Raw genomic sequence first — 22,052 nt, 5'->3', positions numbered from 1 at the left:
TACAAAAGATCTAGTATGATGAGAGTTATCCAAAGAAGGATGGGAAATTCCCCAGAATGTTAGTACATTCTATATAAAAAAAAAAGAAGAAAGAAAAAAAGTTCATTAGTCAAATATATTTCATGAACTATGGATTAAAAGATGTCTTAACAACTATGTCAGCTGCTCTGTATTGTGAATCGTAAGTATTCAAGAGTGTTCATAGAAATTAGAGTAGACAACTTTTATTTAGTTTTTTTCTCATCTACTGGAGAGACGAAGGCTTAAATCCAGGAATAGGGGAATATTTTAAATTCATTTAAGGCCTTATTTTATACCTTCTAGGAATATATTATCTTACTTCAAGGGCACTCTAACCAGCCAGTGTTATAAGAGAGGACTCTGAGAAGGTTGTATTGTACTGTATCATATCATATTGTATTATATGTTAGAACACATGTTGCCAGCTACTTCTAGACTTCAAAAATTCAACATTAGCTCTTTTTGGTGACAACATAGCTTAATAAAGCATCTTCTTTACAAAGCATGCTTATGCTCAGCACCTAGAAGGCCAACTAAAACTCACATTTTAAAAACTCATATGTCTAATGAGTTCCTTTCTACAAATCTATTCAAAAATTTTCTGACTTAAGTTAGCTCTACTGAAGTAGGTTTGGTCGAGAGTTGATGAAAGGGGAATTTTCTAGAACTATAATAGGAGGAGAAAACGAAAAATGTTATAGGGTTGTCAGAATGCCTGTTCCTTCTGGATGACTGTGGGAAGTATTACTTCCTAAAACTTGGTGACAGATGCCATCATTTGGATAATTGAGTAGTGAAGCAGGTTCCCTCCAGAAGGGAATGCTCAGTAGGGTACTGTTGCAGTGGAATATGAGAATCTGTGTCATTATATCTTCAGTTCTGAATACAGATACCTTTAGAGACTGCTTTCTGACTCCCACTGGCATAGTGTTAGCCCTCCTTAGGGAAATTAACAAAAGTAATAGCCTAAACTGTGTTCTCTAAGAATTTTCCCACTTTAGTGGGCACCAAAGCCTGTTAAGTAGGTAAGCCTTAAGAACCAACTTTCTGGTCACACATCAGTTGTCCATTATATAATCTAAATCCTAAAAAGAGAATCACATAGAGGTACTAACTACCCCATGTGAAAAATTCAATTTAGTACACTATAAGTTAGTTAAAAACAGGCAGAAAATGGCAGCGCAAGCCCTCTGTCTATAAGAAGCATATTCATTTATCATGGTTGTCCCTGTGTAAGTTTAGTACTTGAGTTCTTACCAGGGTAATAACTAGGACAGTTTAATAGAGAGTACTTTGTGGGGTATAAGTTTCCTAGTATTATTTTATTTTGGTTTGTGACATCTCCTATTCCCTACCTCAATACTGTTTATTCTAAAGTTCCTGAATTTTATCTAAGAGTTGCTTAGACATCAAGTGGTTGGTAATAACAAAAAAAGGCATGGGTCCAGGAAATTAAGCATCCTAGTACTTATGGTCCTGGAATGAATCCTCTTTTTCAGTACCAGGGATTGAACTCAGGGGCACTCAACCACTGAGCCCATCCCAGCCCTGTTTTGTATTTTATTTAGAGACAGGGTCTCACTTGAGTTGCTTCACACTGCGCCATTGCTAAGGCTGGCTTTGAACTGGTGATCCTCCTGCCTCAACATCCTAAACCACTGGGCTTATAGACGTGCGCCACCACGCCCAGCTGAATCTTCTTTTTGACCATATAGGTAAACCAGAGCGGCTAAACTGAAGAACCACAGGCTGTATCTCTTCCACAGAGGTGTTATTTAGCCCACAGTGGTGTTTTGAATTGGTTGCTCTATCTTAAAATTGGCAGAGTTCAAAGAAAAAAATTGTTGTTGCGTCATGCATGATAGTTTATTCAAGGATACATGGACCAGGATGTGAGGGGGATTAAGAAAAGACAAACACAGAAGTAGAGAAAAAGCCAGGGCACTGGTGGTTCAGTCTGCCTCTGGTGGAGGAAGACTGACCACAGCAAGCTCGGCACATTTATTATATAGGTTTAAACATCAGAATTTATTGTGAGAAAGATTCTTCAAGATAAACAAAACCAAAGCTGAGGATAAAACACCAGGGCCTTCCCATGGAGAGTTCTCCAGAGGAGCGTTGCCTCTGTCTCTGGGCAGTTCAAAGACCATCATTCATTTCACCACTGGACAGTGTCTGGTTTCTCTTAAAAACTTAGGACACTGAGCCCTTATTTCCACATGACAGTAGTTGGACCTAAGTGGCAGTTATTCCTTTCACACTTGATTGACATGCATTGTCCAATCTTCTCAGTCCCTAATGAGTTTTCACCTCCTCAACACAGACTTTTTTTGTTTTTAAACCTGTGATCTGCTTTTCTCATTCGCATTACCTGTCTGACTTTTGTGTTTGTGGCCACTGTCTTTGTGAGCAAGATTCTTCGAAAAACCATCCCTTCACAGAGATGGGGGAGCCATAGCAGTCAATAGAAGAAAAAATAGTCTGAAGAAAGCCTCTATTTTTGTTTTTTAGTAATGTGTATTTTTTACGGTCAGTTCTTGTCTCAGCCAGCCATTACAACATCCAGAAAACAGAAGGCAAAAGTAGAATCTACCAAAAAACTAATGACAACTTTTGAAAGTCTCTGCTGTAGGTCAGCAACTGAACAAAACATTTTGCCTTCTCACTTTGCAGTGAAGCCTCATTTGGCTACTTTAGTTTAAATTATTCCCCTCCCAACACTTTGTATTCACAGCATTTATTGTCATCGTGTAACATGTTTTACTTTTAAGGTTCATTTATCATCTGTCTTCCTCTTAATAAAATATAAGGTAGTGCCTCGAGTATAGTGGATACTGCATGTTGAATGAATGAATAATCTCATTTAATTTTTAAACTTTCCAAGTATATCTCATGATTAGTATTTTAAATCAGAAGCCAGTATTAATGTGCCTACTGCTAAAGTGACTGAGAACAGTCTAGGACGTGAAGGTATAGGATATCTGCTTCATGGGAACCAGACTAATATTAGAATGGGGCCTTCTAAGAGAGATAACCTACTCCTAGCAATAAATTTGAATAGCTTACTCTATTAAGCTAAGAAGATGCCCCACCCCTGGAGATATATACTACATTTTTGAGGGGGTATGTTTGAGATATGTGCAATTTGAAAAGATTCTGTACCTCCTTTTACTTTTTTACAGAAGAAAGGATGCCTTTTTTCACCTCAGATACTTGCCAAACTGAATGCTGAAAGGTGACCAAGGTCAATTTACTGACCCAGACTTTATTAATACTAAAAATTTCCTATAGAGTATCGCATTAAAATATATCATGGCTTGAAAAGGGCTTATGATTGGAAGATAAGATTTATCTTTTGATGTGGCACTGGGAGTTATTGTTTGTAAAGAAATCTCAAACACACCTCTCTCACCACTGGACAGATCTTCCAAACAAAAGTTGAATAAAGAAACTATAGAACTCAATAATACAATTAATAACCTAGACTTAATTGACATATATAGAATATACCACCCAACATCAAGCAGTTACACTTTTTTCTCAGCAGCACATGGATCCTTCTCAAAAATAGATCATATATTATGTCACAGGGCAACTCTTAGACATTATAAAGGAGTAGAGATAATACCATGCATCTTATCTGATCATAATGGAATAAAACTGGAAATCAACGATAAAAGAAAGAAGAAAAAACCATGCATCACTTGGAGAATGAACAATAGGTTACTGAATGATCAATGGGTTATAGAAGACATCAAGGAGGAAATTAAAAAATTCTTAGAGATAAATGAAAACACAGACACAACATATCGGAATCTATGGGACACAATGAAAGCAGTTCTAAGAGGAAAATTCATTGCCTGGAGTTCATTCCTTAAAAAAAGAAAAAACCAACAAATAAATGATCTCACACTTCATCTCAAAATCCTAGAAAAAGAAGAGCTAATCAACAGCAAAAGAAGTAGAAGGCAAGAAATAATTAAAATCAGAGCTGAAATTAATGAAATCGAAACAAAAGAAAAAATTGACAAAACTAAAAGTTGGTTCTTTGAAAAAATAAATAAGATCGACAGACCCTTAGCCATGCTAACGAAGAGAAGAAGAGAGAGAACTCAAATTACTAGCATACGGGATGAAAAAGGCAATATCACAACAGACACTTCAGAAATACAGAAGATAATTAGAAATTATTTTGAATCCTTATACTCCAATAAAATAGAAGATAGTGAAGGCATTGATAAATTTCTTAAGTCATATGATCTACCCAGATTGAGTCAGGAGGATATAGACAACCTAAACAGACCAATATCAATCGAGGAAATAGAAGAAGCCATCAAAAGACTACCAACTAAGAAAAGCCCAGGACCAGATGGGTATACACCAGAGTTTTACAAAACCTTTAAAGAAGAACTAATACCAATACTTTTCAAGCTATTCCAGGAAATAGAGAAAGAGGGAGAATTTCCAAATTCATTCTACGAGGCCAGCATCACCCTGATTCCTAAACCAGACAAAGACACTTCAAAGAAAGAAAACTACAGACCAATATCTCTAATGAATCTAGATGCAAAAATCCTCAATAAAATTCTGGCGAATCGGATACAAAAACATATCAAAAAAATTGTGCACCATGATCAAGTAGGATTCATCCCTGGGATGCAAGGCTGGTTCAATATACGGAAATCAATAAATGTTATTCACCACATCAGTAGACTTAAAGATAAGAACCATATGATCATATTGATAGATGCAGAAAAAGCATTCGACAAAGTACAGCATCCCTTCATGTTCAAAACTCTAGAAAAACTAGGGATAACAGGAACTTACCTCAACATTGTAAAAGCTATATATGCTAAGCCTCAGGCTAGCATCATTCTGAACGGAGAAAAATTGAAGGAATTCCTTCTAAAATCTGGAACAAGACAGGGATGCCCTCTCTCACCACTTCTGTTCAACATAGTTTTTGAAACACTGGCCAGAGCAATTAGACAGATGAAAGAAATTAAAGGCATAAAAATAGGAAAAGAAGAACTTAAATTATCACTATTTGCTGATGACATGATTCTATACCTAGCAGACCCAAAAGGGTCTACAAAGAAACTATTAGAACTAATAAATGAATTCAGCAAAGTGGCAGGCTATAAAATCAACACGCATAAATCAAAGGCATTCCTATATATCAGCGACAAATCCTCTGAAATGGAAATGAGGACAACCACTCCATTCACAATATCCTCAAAAAAAAAAAAAAATACTTGGGAATCAACCTAACAAAAGAGGTGAAAGACTTATACAATGAAAACTACAGAACCCTAAAGAGAGAAATAGAAGAAGATCTTAGAAGATGGAAAAATATACCCTGTTCATGGATAGGCAGAACCAACATCATCAAAATGGCGATATTACCAAAAGTTTTCTATAAGTTTAATGCAATGCCGATCAAAATCCTAATGGCATTTCTTGTAGAAATAGATAAAGCAATCATGAAATTCATATGGAAAAATAAAAGACCCAGAATAGCAAAAGCAACTCTAAGCAGGAAGTGTGAGTCAGGCGGTATAGCGATACCAGACTTCAAACTATACTACAGAGCAATAGTAACAAAAACAGCATGGTACTGGTATCAAAACAGGCGGGTGGACCAATGGTACAGAATAGAGGACACAGAAACCAATCCACAAAATTACAACTATCTTATATTTGATAAATTGGCTAAAAGTATGCAATGGAGGAAGGATAGCATCTTCAACAAATGGTGCTGGGAAAACTGGAAATCCATATGCAACAAAATGAAACTGAATCGCTTTCTCTCGCCATGCACCAAAGTGAACTCAAAATGGATCAAGGAGCTTGATATCAAATCAGAGACACGGCGTCTGATAGAAGAAAAAGTTGGCTACGATCTACATACTGTGGGGTCGGGCTCCAAATTCCTCAATAGGACACCCATAGCACAAGAGTTAATAACTAGAATCAACAAATGGGACTTACTCAAACTAAAAAGTTTTTTCTCAGCAAAAGAAACAATAAGAGAGGTAAATAGGGAGCCTACATCCTGGGAACAAATCTTTACTCCTCACAATTCAGATAGAGCCCTAATATCCAGAGTATACAAAGAACTCAAAAAATTAAACAATAAGATAACAAATAACCCAATCAACAAATGGGCCAAGGACCTGAACAGACACTTCTCAGAGGAGGACATAAAATCAATCTACAAGTACATGAAAAAATGCTCACCATCTCTAGCAGTCAGAGAAATGCAAATCAAAACCACCCTAAGATACCATCTCACTCCAGTAAGATTGGCAGCCATTATGAAGTCAAACAGCAACAAGTGCTGGCGAGGATGTGGGGAAAAGGGTACACTTGTACATTGCTGGTGGGATTGCAAATTGGTGCAGCCAATTTGGAAAGCAGTATGGTGATTTCTTGGAAAGCTGGGAATGGAACCATCATTTGACCCAGCTATTCCCCTTCTTGGTCTATTCCCTAAAGATCTAAAAAGAGCATACTACAGGGACACTGCTACATCGATGTTTATAGCAGCACAATTCACAATAGCTAGACTGTGGAACCAACCTAGATGCCCTTCAATAGACGAATGGATAAAAAAAAATGTGGCATTTATACACAATGGATTATTACTCTGCATTAAAAAATGACAAAATCATAGAATTTGCAGGGAAATGGATGGCATTAGAGCAGATTATGCTAAGTGAAGCTAGCCAATCCCTAAAAAACAAATGCCAAATGCCTTCTTTGATATAAGGAGAGTAACTAAGAACAGAGTAGGGAGGAAGAGCACGAGAAGAAGATTAACATTAAACAGGGATGAGAGGTGGGAGGGAAAGGGAGAGAGAAGGGAAATTGCATGGAAATGGAAGGAGACCCTCAGGGTTATACAAAATTACATACAAGAGGAAGTGAGGGGAAAGGGAAAAAAAAAACAAGGGGGAGAAATGAATTACAGTAGATGGGGTAGAGAGAGAAGAGGGGAGGGGAGGGGAGGGAAGGGGGGATAGTAGAGGATAGGAAAGGCAGCAGAATACAACAGACACTAGTATGGCAATATGTAAATCAGTGGATGTGTAACCGATGTGATTCTGCAATTTGTATACGGGGTAAAAATGGGAGTTCATAACCCACTTGAATCAAAGTGTGAAATATGATATGTCAAGAACTATGTAATGTTTTGAACAACCAACAATAAAAATTTAAAAAAAATAAGAATAATAAAAAAAAGAAATCTCAAAATCTGAATTTTTATTTTCAGTCACTCAGTACTTTTAAAAGTGAAAAGCAAACTTTGTATAGAATTTACTTGGGTGGGAGAAACTTGGCAAAGGAGCAGATATAAGTAGCAGGTTTTGTTTTGTTTTGTTTTTGAGTATCAGCAAAAAGAAACAATCTGTATAAGGCCATGACAGTTTGCAGGACCCTCATTCTTTTACTTTTTTCTTTTACATTAAGCATTGATTTTATCCTTTCTTACTATGGGAGGAAAACAATTATTAATGTTTTGAGATTTTCTCCTGTAAGGAATTAGGTAGACTAAATTGCTACTAAGGCACAAATCAGGAGTTCTATTAACTTTTTTCTTTCATAATTATAGAGAAGCCCCATTGTCAGGTAGCTTTCAAGTTCTTTTTGTCTTTTTTGCGGGGGACAGGAGCTCATGCTAGGGATTGAACCCTGGGCCTCTCCCATGCTAGGCAAGCACATTACCATTGATCTATGTCCTCATCCTTCATTTTATTGTCTTATAAATAATGAGGTAGTGTGTGTGTGTGTGTGTGTGTATGTTATAATCTCTTATCATTACCTGGGAGAAATTCAAGTTTTATTTAATATCTTTATATTTTAAAGCATGATATAATATACAAAGTGTGCTCTGATAGAAAACTAATTTTTATAGTATTCTATTCTATCTTTGTATTTAAAATAATTTCAAATTTAAAGCAATTGGGAGAAAAGAAGAAATAGTTACTAGGAGCAGAGAGATAGGGATTAAAAAACTTAACTTTTCCTCACTGTGGCCTACATCTTTGTTAATGCTGTAGCTTAGAATCTTGAAAAAACAAGTTGAAATCCAGTTGTTTGGGAAAGCATAATGGATGCTAGTCTGTGAGGCCTTTCTTTTCATTCTGTAAAGGTTAAAAACATAGTGACTAAAATCTTTCTTGCTAATGCCCCGGCCCCATCCTCAACTAGTAGAACCCTGGGGTATTTTAAAATGGCGTACAAGAACAACAGTAATATCTTTTAATTCACCTGAATGATCAGAGAAATGTTACATTATGGTCACTTTTGTAGAACTTAACTATGAGAAGTGTCCTCCATAGAAATGACTGTCATTAAGTCCTCTAAGAAATTTCTTGGAGTGTTCCTTTCCTGTATTTATTCTTTTTCTTTTAAAGTATTCTCCCATGTATTTCTTTCGCTCTCTCTCTCGCTTTCTCGCTCTGTGTGTGTGTGTGTGTGTTTGTATATATATTAGTTGTAAGTGAACACAATACCTGTATTTTATTTTTATGTGGTGCTGAGGATCAGACCCAGTGCCTCATGCATGCTAGGCGGCAAGTTCTGTACCACTGAGCCACAACCCCAGCCCCCTGTATTTATTCTTTATTACCATCAACTTATGAACTCAATTTTTAAAAAATATTGAGCAGGCAAATATAAGTAGCTAAGAAAACGAAAGTATTCTTTAGAGCTCATTCATAAAAATGAGCATTGTTTAAATACAGTGAATGTCCTTGGCAAATCTCTTAATGTTTTTCTTTCATAATTTAATCTGTTCTTAATTTTATATACAGAATCTTCACAATATTATACACAGAATCCACTCATAAATATCTTGGAATGTGCATTGGCCAGTGCTAACCTAGCAGCTCCTCAAGGATTTGCCGGACTTAATTGTAGTTTAGGCAAGTTGAAGGAGTTTTTTGTTTTGTTTTTTAGTTTGTTTTCAGATGTCTATAAATTCTCAGGTCATCCAGCAGACTTAAGAGTGAAAAACAAATTTGGAGTTTTGCTGCCGTGGTTCATTTTTCCTTCCCTGTCCCCTAGTAGCTGGTGTCTTTCATATTGAATAAAATTATATTAAGATAACTTCTCAGAGCAGAACATTTTGAACAGAATTAAATCACTTTCATTTAACACCTAGTTCAGTAAGTTTATAAATAGAAGGTTAAATTATCATAATAATCAAATACAATAAAATATAATTTGATTTATATTTTCTAGAACTGAGAATAGAAAAACAAATTAGGGGGTGGAGATAGTGGGAATTGAACCCAGGGGTGCTTTATCACTGGATTCCATCCCAGCCCTTTTTATTTTTTATTTTTGAGACAGTCTTAACAAAGTTGCTTAGGGTGTCTCTATATTGTGGAAGCTGACCTCAAACTTGCAATTCTCCTGTTTCAGCCTCCTGAATCACTGGGATTACAAGCAGCCACCACCTTTCCCAGTGAGAAAAACAGTTTCTTTTGACATTGTTCATAGTAGGCAGTCCTCAAAAGAAAATCACATGCCCCTGCCACCCCGCATGGTTCTTATAACAAGGTTGGAAACTGAAAATGCAAAATTCTAAACAATAGTCATGGAAAATGGAGCCCTCATACCTTGACCTGTTTCTCTATCTTCCTTATTCGGTCTTGTAGAATAATTGCTGGGGCCTGAGAGAATATAGTATCAGGTATGTTGTGTCAATAAATTTAAAAAATCACTGATGCTGGTAAAAAATGAAACTGTGGTCTTGAGTCAGTACCACCTAGGTTGGGGAAAAACTGGAATATTTTTTTCAAGTTTTGCTTTTGTAGTTTACACAATCAAGGACAGGCAGATTCAAGCATGCTTATCCCATCATTGTCTTTATTTTCCCTCCAAATATAACTGAAGAAGCAAACTGGATAATTTAGTTTTATGGATTTTAAACTGACTATTCTAAATACAAAGTTAAAACATTTTTTAAAACATTTTATGGATACCAGTTTGAAAAGTAAAGTTTAATAGACTAATTATGTACAGGACATCCTGGTTACTCATCTTCCATCAAAACTTAGCAATTATCCACCTGGCCATTCTTTGAAAGGTATTTCAAAGTCTCAATAGTACTGCTTCTAGAAATTAAGGTACTAACTCTCTTAATTTGACCACCAAAGATATTCATGGAAGCCCCTCAGTTGTCATTGTTAATGCTCTTCCCCAGTTCTGTGACCTTGTTTTTTTTTTTAAAGGAAAAATAAAAGACTAACATCTCAGAGGAAAGATTCTCACACAAAACAGGAAACATCATGACAGAGAAAAAATAGGAGGAATCATTTTTTATTAAAATTTGAGTAGTTGTGTCTTAAACCTGTTGCTTCACTTTCAAGATGCACCCTAAAACATTGAGACTACTTTTTAACTTTGTCCTGTGTCAGTAAATAATGGAAACATATTTAAAGGTCTTTAAGTTCTAGTAATAAGACAATTCAAAATCCTATCTGTTTCTCTGCAATCCTTCTGATATATAGTAACAGTTCAGAAGCAGATAATCTGAAAAGACAATTGTTTTCATTATTTCTTTATGACAGAAAACTGAAAATTTTCATATTTTGTTACTAGCCCACCCTGGAAAACCCTTTTAATTTCTGACCCATGCTCCATGTATTAATTCCTTTCTGTCTAGTAGCACAACTGTTGTCAGAAATACTTTCTAAGTTTGACAGCATTTTTATGACTCAGGGAGATTAATAATATCCACCTTTTTCCACATTCATCCTGAGGAAAGTCAGGGTTGCTAGAACATTGTCTTGGCAACCAAGTCTGATGCCCACATGTAAGATATAAGAGCTTTTTTCTCTTGATGTACCTCCCAAGTTAGTGGAGATAAATAGGATAAATAACTTACTTAATTTCTTCAGATAAAAATAACATAATTATAATGCACTAATTAAAATAATAATACTAGAAAGGAGATAAGTAGAACAGATTAGGGAAGGGAAGACAAAGGTACTGGAGAATGAGATTGGTCAAATCATGGTATATGCACGTGTGAATATGGCATAATGAATCCCACTATTATGTATAATTACAATGCACCAATTTTAAAAAGATGAAGATACCTTACTCCTGTGTTCATTGAATCATTATTTACAAAGTTATGGAAGCAATCTAGGTGTCCATCATCAGATAAATAAAGAAAACATGGTACATAAACAGTGGAATACTATTTAGCCTTAAAAGGGGGAAATACTATCATTTGTGACACCATGGTTGAACTTGGAGGATATTACACTAAGTATAATAACCAGGCACAGAAAGACAAATGCTTCATGATGTCCTCTATATATGGAATCTTAAAAGGTTAAACTCATAGAAGTAAACAGTAGTATAATAATTACTAGAGCCTGGGGAAGAGGGTTGATAGGGAAAGGAGAAATGTTAATCAAAGGGTACAAAGTTTCAGTTGGGAGGAATAAACATTAGTGATATATTGCACAGAATGCTGACTATATTAAATAGTAATGTATGTCTCAAAATTGCTAAGAGTAGATTTTAAATTTGTTAATCTTATTTAATTATTACACACTATAAACATCAACTTATACTCCATAAGTATATATATAGTTACTTGTCAGTTAAAAATAAAATTTTAAGAAGACATACCATTTTTAAATAAGAGTCTATATTTGATAGAATTTGAATTATATATTCTTCTGCCAAAGATCTGATTTTAAGTAATTATATATTTTAAAATACTATTATTTATTACAAGAATTTTACAAGCATTTTAGCAGTGTTACAGCTTTAAAAACTAATACACAGCTCGAACAACTTGCCTGATATCACAAAGCTAATGGCAGATCTTGAGCTCAGATCCATGTCTTCTGATTCTGTACACTATACCTTACCACTGTGTCCTACAGCTTGAGGATTTGAAGAATCAAGTCAATTGAATTTAAGTAGCGGCGGCTTCATTCATCTATTATATGTTCATGTATACATATAAAGGTCCTGTATTCTGTTTTTAATGATTTCATTAGTGTATTATAGTTACACATAATAGTTGAATTCATTTTGGCATAATCATACATCGGAATTTAATTTGTTCCCTTTTAGTCCCCAGTGCCTCCTCTTTGCTTCCTCTCCTATTCTTCTCCTTCTACTGGTCTTCCATTTATTTATTTATTTTAATTGGTGCTTTATAAATACATAAATAGATAGAAAGAAAAGTGAAATCACTATAGTGTATTTATACATGCACAGAGTATAATTTTGTCGTTCATTTCACATTTCTTCCCCTTTCCTGTCCCTCCTCCCTCCCCTCAATCTCCTTTTACTACACTGATTTTTCCTCTATCCTTATGATATTTGACACCCTTCTTTTTACCCCTTACTTTGCTTTAGCTTCCACATATGAGAAAGAACATTCCACCCTTAATTTTCTGAGTTTGGCTAATTTTACTTAGCATTATGTCCAGTTCCATCCATTTACTAGCCAATGCCATAATTTCATTCTTCTTAATGAGTAAAACTTCATTATGTATGTATATATATATATATATATATATATATATATATATACACACACACACACAATTCTTAATTACGTAGATATTTATATGTACACAGTTTCTTAATCCATTCATGTTGATGGGCACCTGGGCTGGCTTCATACCTTGGCTATGGTGAGTTGCATTACTATAAACATTGAAGTAGCTATATCACCATAGTATGCTGATTTTAGATCTTTTGAATAAATACAAGGCATGAGATAGCTAGATCATACAGTGGTTCTATTCCTAGTGTTTTGAGGGATCTCCATACTACTTTTCAAAGTGATTGTACTGATTTACAGTCCCACCAACAGTATATGAATGTATGGCCTTATATTCTTCCTATTAATTTGTCAGTAAAAGACTTGCCTTTTAAACTTAGATTTGTAAAATTTTCATCAAACTGACTTTTATTAACTATACTAATTAGTTACTAGATGATGGTTTTACATGAAAATTCTCTGTGACATTCTCTAGAAGAGTCAATGACTCATACACTTTTCATTTAAGGGTAAAACTTTGGCTTTTTTCTAAATTAAATTCCACCTCAGAGGAAGATGTTTTTAAGTCTTGAAAGTTGTCAATGGACCTTCATTTTGTTTATTTATGTATGGTGCTGAGAATCAAACCCAGTGCCTCATGTCAGGCAAACGCTCTACCACTGAGCCACCAACCCCAGCCCCTGGCATTCGTTTTAACCTGTACTAAAGAAGAATCCAGTGATACATGTGGCATGGAATATCCATAGGAAAAGGGTGAAATGTTAAATAAATGAAAACTGAAACAATTAGCTAAACTAGTGGGGAAGATTTAATTAGGCTCCTACTTTATTATACCTTACCAAAAAATAAATAAATAAATAAACTCCAGAGGAATTAAGACACTAAGTATGAAAAAAAGTTTTTTAAACCTAAAAGAATAAAGATAGTATCTTTAAGATATTACAATAAAGATTTCAAAGACAAAACACAGAAATCTCAAATTATGAATAGATATTGACACATTTGATTGCCCAGAAATGAAAAAACTTGTCTGTGTCAAAAGACTCCAAAATGAATTGGCAAACAACAACTAGGAGCACATATAACCACTAGAGGATTAGTGTACATGACTGCATGATAAATATCCCCAATTTTAAATATGCAAAAAATCTGAAAGGGCAGTTCCTTGAACAGTGTTCTTTCAAACACAATCCTCTGACTAGCAAGAGCATTGCCTGGGAACTTGTTAGAAATTCAAGTTCTCGATTTTGGTCTTTGTCCGCGGGTCAGGACAGTCTCTTGGTCCACGTGGCACGCAGGACTCTCTCTAAAGTAGATTTCTTCAAGAGGAATTGCCCAGTGCAGGTGATAAAGAGACCAAACTGTATGATCCTCCACTGAAGCAAGAAGATCCACTGGATGGTGGGAAAAAAGTGGAAAAGAGGTCTTGTCAGAAAAAGCCTGAGAAGATGATGAACAGATAGAGAAGCAACAAGACTTGGGAGGCAAGTTGTGTTCATCAAACTACAGACTGAGGAAAAAAGGATGTGAATATAAGAAAATTGGAAAAATCCTTTGTTTGCTCAACCTCATTTCTTTAAGGAAACATTTTTGAAGTTTTAGGTTGAAACCGTTTAGACCTAACCATAAGGGAAGGTATGTAGTTGAGTCTCCAATTTTACTAGCTGGATGTTCTCTACCACTGCTTATTTCTTATGGTAATATCCCCCTGTAAGTGTAAAGCAGTGTGAAATGCCTTCAGTATAAAAAGTGTGATATAGCATCTGATAGCAGAGCATTCATACTGGAGGAAAACCTTATGAGTTTACTGAATGTGGGAAAACTTACCCACATATCACATTTCATTGAACATAGAAGTCATGCTGAAGGGAAACCTTGTGCTTCTAAAGAGTATTGAAAAGCCTTTAGCTAGATGATGAAATTTTCTCACAAATCTTATCCATTCCTCTGCATTTGAGAGGTCATACAGAGAAGCCTTCTAAATGTAAGAAATGTGGAAATATCTTCAGTCAAAAGTAGATCCTCGTGTATCAAGAAATTCATACTGGAGAGAAACCTTGTGAATGTGGGAAAGCTTCCATTCAGATGTCACACCTCAGTCAGCAGAGAATTTATAGTGGGGAAAGCCCCTTTGCCTGTAAGGTATGTGGGAAAGTCTTCAGCCACAAATCCGATCTTACTGAGCATGAGCTTTTTCATAATAGAGAGAAACCTTTTGAATGTAATGAATGTGGGAAGGCCTTTAGCCAAAAGCAGTATGTCATTAAACATCAGAATACTCATACTGGAGAGAAGCTTTTTGAATGTAATGATTGTGGAAAATCCTTCAGCCAGAAAGAAAACCTCCTTACTCATCAGAAAATCCACACTGGAGAGAAACCTTTTGAGTGCAAAGATTGTGGGAAAGCTTTCATTCAAAAGTCCAACCTTATGAGACACCAGAGAACTCACACAGGAGTGTGAGTGTAAGGAGTGTGGGAAAACCTTTAGTGGGAAATCAAATCTTACTGAGCATGAGAAAATTCATATTGGAGAGAAACTCTTTAAATGTAATGAGTGTGGAACAGCTTTTGGCCAGAAGAAGTACCTCATAAAGCATCAAAACATTCACACTGGAGAGAAACCCTATGAATGTAATGAATGTGGAAAAGCCTTCTCTCAACGAACATCATTTATTGTGCATGTGAGAATTCATTCAGGCGATAAACCTTATGAATGCAATGTATGTGGAAAAGCCTTCTCTCAGAGTTCATCTCTCACTGTACATGTAAGAAGCCAAACAGGTGAGAAACCCTACGGATGTAATGAATGTGGAAAAGCTTTCTCTCAATTCTCAACCCTAGCTCTGCATTTGAGAATACATACAGGTAAGAAACCTTACCAGTGCAGTAAATGTGGGAAAGCTTTCAGCCAGAAGTCACACCATATTAGACATCACAAAATTCATACTCATTAAAAACCCTATGAATATCTTCAAGATGGGAACACATCAAAAATTTATATATCATAAAGTCATTCTGAGGCAGTGTACCACAAATGAAGGGAACTTACACAAATGTTAACAACTTTGAGGACACTGAAAATTCATATTGAAGAGGAAGACATTTATATGATAAACAGACTGCCAATAAAAAAATACTCCACAGTCAATGGTAAAGGTAATGCTGAAACAATAGACATTTCCATTAAAATTGGAACAGAAACAGGCCTGTTACTCCATCAGTATAGATGTGAAGTTCTTCACCTGTGTAATAAGTTGTGTTAGAAAGGAAGAGACAAAAACAGATGCTATGATCATCTATAAGTAATAAAAATCTGGTATTGCTTCAGCAGAGAGAAAGAGATTCTAGAAAGAGACCTATTCATTTAGTAGAACTTGCAATATTAAAGAAATCCATCAGATGAGAAAATATGGGACTATTTTAAAAAATTATTTGGAGGTAATTTGTTCTCTGAAGGGGAAAGAAAATAGACCATGAACACACAAGCAAAATTCATGGGAATTGAAGACTGAAAGATACAAAAGCCATGCACTAAAGTGGCTGTGACCTTTGGAGTAGGGAAACTTTCCTTCTTCTTAACAAATTTAAAAATATTTAGCAGTTTTACTTGTGAGTGTATATGCTCAGGAGATACCAGGAAACTTACTGTGGCTTGATTTGTAGCCAAATATTGGAAACAACTTAATTGTTCATCAGGAACAAAAAGAAGTTCTTATGATGTGACACTATACATCTGCAAAATGCAAATATGAGATCCACATGTTATTAACAGAAGGATCTAAAAAAATTGCATTGAGGGGGAAAAAGAAGTTGCAGGATGATACATGTAGTGACTTTGTAAATTTGAATTAAAACTTCATGAAATTTAGTACTTTATATTGGTAATGAATACAAACGAGTATGTTAACGTTTTTGAAATGGAGAAATACAGGCCGAACTTTTGATAGAGGTAGCCTGTGAAGAGTGAGAGGGGTAGGGAATAAGTATGGGAGGTAGGGTGGGGAGGGGGCTTCAGCTTTTTATATATAAAGATCCATTTCTCTTGAAGACTGCAAGTAAATATACGAAGATACTGGCTAGTTCTGGATTGTGGTATATGGATATCTTGTCTTATATTTTGTACTTTTCTGTATTTTTAAAATTTCTCAAAGTTAATAAGAATGGGAGTGAGGATGGGAACTCTGTACCTGTAGAAGTTATGTTATAATGGACTAATTCCCAATCAAATACTAAACTTTTTATAGAAAATATTTCTAAAATGTTACCAACAATGAGTGGATGGACTTGCTCTCTATATAATATGAAATTATCTATTTAATTAAAATTAAAATGATAGCATACTAAAAAAAAAAAAGAAGAAATTCAAGTTCTCATGCTCTCTCTTCAGATCTACTGACTGAGAAAATCAGGAGGTAGGGCCCCGCAATCCTTATTTTATCTAGCTCACCACATGATTGTGATGCAAGCTGAAGTTTGAGAGCTTCTCTGTTAAAACTCAAATGATAAATAGTATGAAAAAAGTCAGCTTATCATCCATCGTAGATAATTTTTATACCCATAAGTTTTAAGAAGAAATTCAAAAATAATAAAGTTAAAGATATGCAACTGTTATGACCCATTATTTCTACTTTTAGGCACGTATTTTACACAGAAACTCTCACAGAAGGACATGGGAGACAAAAATAAGGATTTCATTGCAGCACTATTTGAAATAGTGCAACTTTGTGGTAATTGTCTTTCAATAGAGAAATTAACAAACTGCTTTTGTTCCATAGGATATTGTTTGTTGTATATGCTATTAAAAAGATCAAGTCAAAGAAAGATGAATGACAAAAAGTTTGCATCCTTTAAATATGAATAGTGATACTTAAATACCTTTTCTGCTTCTCTCTGCTTGCTTTGATATTTAGTGGGTTTAATTTTAAAAAATAAATAAATAGGGTATTGAAATATTTGCTATCTAGCTCCATTTTACCTTTCAGAATCTGCCTCAAAGGGGGATTGAATTGAACAAAACAGGTCTTTAATCTAGTTGAGTGGGAAAGTATGACTACATCCTAGAAAGGATTATTTAAAACAATCAGTAGATGCAAGTAATTAAGTATAAACTGAACACTTTCAAGAGTAAATACTATGGCCCAGAGTACAGGAAAAACAAAAAGATCTATTGTAGGATCATGTGTAAAAATTTTCTGGAGTTGAATTTTTAACTAGTTTGTATTTTAAGTTAAAGTGGATGAGAACAACAAGGCTATATACTTCTAAACTGGCTCTCAACCTTTTTTAGCCCATGTCCCGTTGGGATAAGTGTAAATATACTCTTGGTGTTACCATCATTTGAAATTTCAAAATAAGTTAAGTACCGTTCTAAATGTGTGGATGAAAGCTTTTGTAATTACAGGGAAGAGCCTTTTTCCTAGCCTGTCATTTTTTTGTACAAAATTATCACTTAACTTGATCAACAAATTAGCAAATATTTGAGGTTCCCCCTAAATTTGAAATCTTTTCTTTCATATCTTTGCTTTGAGAACATTTTTTCTTCAACTCAAGAAAATGAAAACTTTTAAGACAAGGGAAGATGTAGATATGTGGACCTTCATTTTGTTTATTTATATGTGGTGCTGAGAATCGAACCCAGTGATGTATGTCTTAAATGTTTTTTATTGTGAATTACTCAACATAAAATTCAGCATTGATCATATTTAGTACATTCACAATGTTTTACAACTACCGCCTCAGTCTAGTTCCAAAACATTTTCTTTCTTTTTTTTTTTAAGAGAGAGTGAGAGATAGAGGTAGAGAGAGAGAATTTTTTGAATATTTATTTTTTAGTATTTGGCGGACACAACATCTTTGTTTGTATGTGGTGCTGAGGATCGAACCCGGGCCGCACGCATGCCAGGCGAGCGCGCTACTGCTTGAGCCACATCCCAGCCCCTTTTTTTTTTTTTTAATTTATTTTTTAGTTGTACACAATACCTTTATTTTGCTTATTTATTTTTATGTGGTGCTGAGGATCAAACCCAGGGCCTCCCGCGTGCTAGGCAAGCGCTCTACCGCTGAGCCACAACCCCAGCCCCTAGTTCCAAAACATTTTCATTTCCCTGATTGTTAACCCTATTCGCATTAAGCATCATACACCCTCCCCCCGAGCCTCTGGCAACTGCTAGTCTACTTTCTGTCTCTGTAGATTTGCCTATTCTGGATATTTCATCTAAAGTCATACAATATGTGGCCCCTTACATCTGGCTTCTTTGACTTAGTGTGTTTTCAGGATCCCTATGTATTCTAGTATGTGTCAGTACTGTATTCCTCTATTATAACTGACTTTCAGAATTTTATATTTTTTTAAAATATTTATTTTTCATTTTAGTTGTAGGTGGACACACACCTTTATTTCATTTTTATATGGTGCTGAGGATCGAATCCAGGGCCTCACACATGCTAGGTGAGCGCTCTACCTCTGAGCCACAACTCCAGCCCTCAGAATTTTATAATTTTTACAAATTTATGAGTTGGTCTCTTATGTAGTACTCTAAATAAAAGAGTAGAGCACCATTATCCTTAATTTCACAAATTCAGACAAACATATTTCTTTTTGATTGTCAGTAAATCAGCATGGAATGTTAGATTTTTATTCTTACATTTAAATTTTTTACAAGGCATATCAAATAATCTGATGTTGACCACACTTGGCACATGATACTCTTGCCTAGAGAATCAAGGAACGTTAAAGTCTTCACCTAGATTAGCCAGCATTGTTTGAGAAGCCAGTGATTAGCAGTGAATGGCATAGTATGCCCCAAATCGGAAACCTTTGTGAGGACCCCAGCCTTGCTGGAATAGAATGCCATCAGTACATACTTGGGTAATTTTGTTCCTATTTGCTTCATAGAATTTTTATAAAAATTTTTATAAAATATGCTACTGTTCATATTTTTTCTTCTGTGTGTTGAACCTCAAATAGCAAATGAAACAGTAGTAGAATATTTACAAGTTCTTATTGTTTGAAGTAGTAAAAAAATAATAATAGGACACCGAGTTTGATCTTTTTCAAAGCTACTTTATATATATTCTCCTTTCAGTCATCTCTTTGGTTCTGTTTGTTTGGTTGGTTTTGGGGTTTTGTTTTTTTGTTTGGTTGGTTGGTTTTGGGGTTTTTTTGTTTGTTTTTGTTTTTGTTTTTTGTTTTAGTATTAGACACAATACCTTTATGTTATTTATTTTATGTTATGTGTTGCTGTGAATCTAACCCAGTGCCTCACATGTGCTAGTCAAGCACTCTACCACTGAGCTACATTCCACCAGCCCACCTCTTTGGTTCTTTATCTTAATTTGGAATATCTTCTGAAATTTATTCCCTATTCTGGATTTTTTTCTCTATTCTTTTCTCCAATGTACATAAAATTTGAAAATATAGAATTCCAGGTTTTGTCAACAGTATAAAACATATTTTTATTCTTAATTATCAGAAATCACATTATTATATTTTCTCAGACTTTGCTCATAATAACATGTTTTATTATTATAACATAGCCTTCCTGGATTTAATATGATAGTCATTGTTGGGATTAAGTGGGAAGAGTTGATAGTATATGACAAAAAATATTTTAGGAACCATATTTAAGACAGATTACAGTGAGAAGAGGTTGGAAGCAAGGAAACCAGCTATTTAGACATTTTCATAACATAAATATCATTGTAAGTCCTTAAGGGCATGAATCTTATTAATGTGTTATTTATCTGTGCTTTGTTATGTTCAGTCTTTGTCTAATTCATGATATACAATATGTGTTCAGAGTTATCTTACATAATTTGTGAAACATAACAAAACAAAATGAGTAAACTAATGAGTAAATTAATTCTCCTTCATTGTTGAAAGTAAGACAGCTAAACATCTTGTAGTCCCAGTGAAAATAAAGAGACTAGAAAAATATTGGGCAAAGAATTAGAGGTCTAAATAAAAGATTGGTATGGAATGTACCATGAAGAACAGAATTAAGCATACTTCAAAATTAAACACTCTAGGAATTAGAGAAAAGTGATGTTAACACTTAAGAAGGGAATGTGTCTGGTATGTTTGTTTTCTTTGAGAGCTATATAGGGTATGCATGTAAATCTATTAGTATTGAGGCAAAAGCTAATTGGAAAATACTCATGGACGATGGCATTAAAATGCAGAGCTAGTAAAATTATGGCATTTACCAGTAAATGGATGGAACTGGAGACTATCATGCTAAGTGAATAAGTCAGTCCCCAAAAACCAAAGGCCTAATGTTCTCTCTGATATGTGGATGCTTACGCAAAATAAGGGAAGGGAGGGAAGAATAGAAATTTATTGGATTAGACAAAGGGGGATAAAGGGAAGGGATGAGGGACAGGAATAGGAAGGACAGTAGAATGAATCAGACATAACTTTCCTATGTTCATATATGAGTACACATCCAATATATCTCCACATCATGTTCAACCAAAGAATGAGATCCTAATTAGAATAAGTTATACTCCCTATATATATATATATATATAATGTGTCAAAATACATTCTGTTGTCATGTATATATTCAGGAGTTATTTGCATATAATTGACAGACTAAATCATTCTTGAATGAATTCTCAGACTTAAACTTTTGTGGGTAAATTTTGATGAATATGAATAAGCTCAGTTAAAAACTTTACAAAAATTGGATCAGTGTTTAATCTGTGCTTTATTAAGTAATCTGTCCACATTTTCCATTGCAGTGGAGTTTTACTTGAATTAAGCTACCAAAATTTTGCTCTGGATACTTTTATTGTAATAAGATTTATGTTACATTTGAAGCTATTATTTGGCAAACTCATCTGGGAAACAAAGCTATAAAAAACAATGCAGAAATTATTTTATAGGGTACATTTATAGACAAAATGACATAGTTGCAGGACAATAGTAGTAGAGAATCTTACAAATAGGTTCTCTAAGTAGCAGCCATTGTTGCAAATCAAAGAATAATTACATCTTCATAGTCCCGAAAAGGTTGTTGGTTTCATCTCAGTGTTTTAACTCAGTTCACTCCACAGGTAAGAATAGCAGCAGCTGCAGTCACATATTCTAGGTATTTGAGAATTAGAAAAAGATCCTAGAAATCCTCTCATCCATTTCACAGTTGTAAGGAAAATTTGCCGCAGCCAGAGCCAGTTAAATTCATGTTTAGATTAACTAATGAATGTTTCTCTTGGCTTCTGGTCTAGTACCTGTCCTGCAATATTATAAAACTGTCCTTATTTAAATATAATTAAAAATGAGAAACTTTTTCTCTTAAGCATCGATCTATACTTTTATTTGTACCTTTAAGTATTAATAAGGAAGTACCTTTTCTGTTAACTTTTTATATTTTATGAACATATCAACTTATTTGTATTATTTCATTGATGAGGGGAAAAGCCTAGATTTTTGTTTTGATTAGCAGGCAATTAATTTCATCTGGTTTAAATTTAGAGAA

General features: G+C 34.7%; 1 protein-coding gene across 3 annotated transcripts in view; it reads left to right on the top strand.

Annotated features, from left to right (window-relative positions):
• Rfx7 (regulatory factor X7) overlaps positions 1–22,052 on the top strand; it is a 131,409-nt gene that overhangs the window by 71,051 nt on the left and 38,306 nt on the right. The window lies entirely within an intron of this gene.

The sequence above is a fragment of the Marmota monax genome, unplaced genomic scaffold (genome assembly GCF_021218885.2).
Source record: "Marmota monax isolate L192 unplaced genomic scaffold, Marmota_monax_Labrador192_F-V1.1 WCK01_AAM20220418_F8-fsc00001, whole genome shotgun sequence".
Taxonomy (NCBI): domain Eukaryota; kingdom Metazoa; phylum Chordata; class Mammalia; order Rodentia; family Sciuridae; genus Marmota; species Marmota monax.
The sequence above is the reverse complement of the archived record's forward strand: the minus strand, read 5'-3'. Positions and strand labels throughout refer to the sequence as shown.